Genomic DNA, 825 nt, shown 5'->3' with positions numbered 1-825 from the left:
CAAACCGCCACCGAACAAGCTTACGATTAGTGTCTATGTGCCACACGTGATTAGGTGCCATAACGTTGTACACACGTCTACGGAGCCGTCCTTTACGTCGTTCCAAAACTCCTTACGAGTCTATGCGATGCAAGGAATCCCGGAGGCGCCATCTTTGCACTTTAATACCTTGCTGAAACAGCATTTGCTTTATCATACCTTCACCACAAAAAGGGAAACCTTTATTAATGTTGTTCATGTTTTCATCGGGCAGTTCATCCGAAAGGTTACTAAATAACATTTTACTCAAATTACACATGCACATCCTACGGGAAACTGTTCATTCAGAAACTTGAAGTGTTTTGGATATGTCGGATATCGGGAAAACGTTATCTAAAAGATACTCGAGTGTACATTTTGGAATGTCGTAGGCTGGTGCCCCACCATTTAGTGTTTTTGTCAGGAGGACAGTGACCATACTTTACACATTAAGTTCTAAGTTTCATCATGTTCGAAGAATTTGATATACACCGTACCTAACATTTCCAGCTCAAATGTAGACTGTTTTCCAACAATGTCAGGTGTTATTTTCTCCTTTTTGAAATTATTGCATGTGTGGACCAGGGCAAGTTTCTTGAGTGTTTCTGACATCTTTCCGTCTCCCATTTTGGCTAAAAGGACAAGCATACTAACTTTAAAACTACAACCACAAAATTACAGCACAATGTATGATGAAGCTACGCTATAATATAGGTAGTCCGTCACCAAATATAACGATGTTATCTCCAAATACAAGAAGCTCAGAAGGCCTATATCGCTCACCTGGATATCTAAGCAATAATTGCA

The 825-nt window shown here is 39.9% G+C and overlaps 1 pseudogene; it reads right to left on the bottom strand.

Annotated features, from left to right (window-relative positions):
* Positions 1-5: 5 nt before the first annotated feature.
* On the bottom strand, positions 6-645 carry LOC110458526 (annotated as a pseudogene).
* Between the last annotated feature and the right edge of the window lie 180 nt (positions 646-825).

This window comes from Mizuhopecten yessoensis, unplaced genomic scaffold (assembly GCF_002113885.1).
Source record: "Mizuhopecten yessoensis strain PY_sf001 unplaced genomic scaffold, ASM211388v2 scaffold9649, whole genome shotgun sequence".
NCBI classification, from domain to species: domain Eukaryota; kingdom Metazoa; phylum Mollusca; class Bivalvia; order Pectinida; family Pectinidae; genus Mizuhopecten; species Mizuhopecten yessoensis.
Note: the sequence above shows the minus strand (reverse complement) of the source record. Positions and strands in the feature narration are given on the sequence as shown.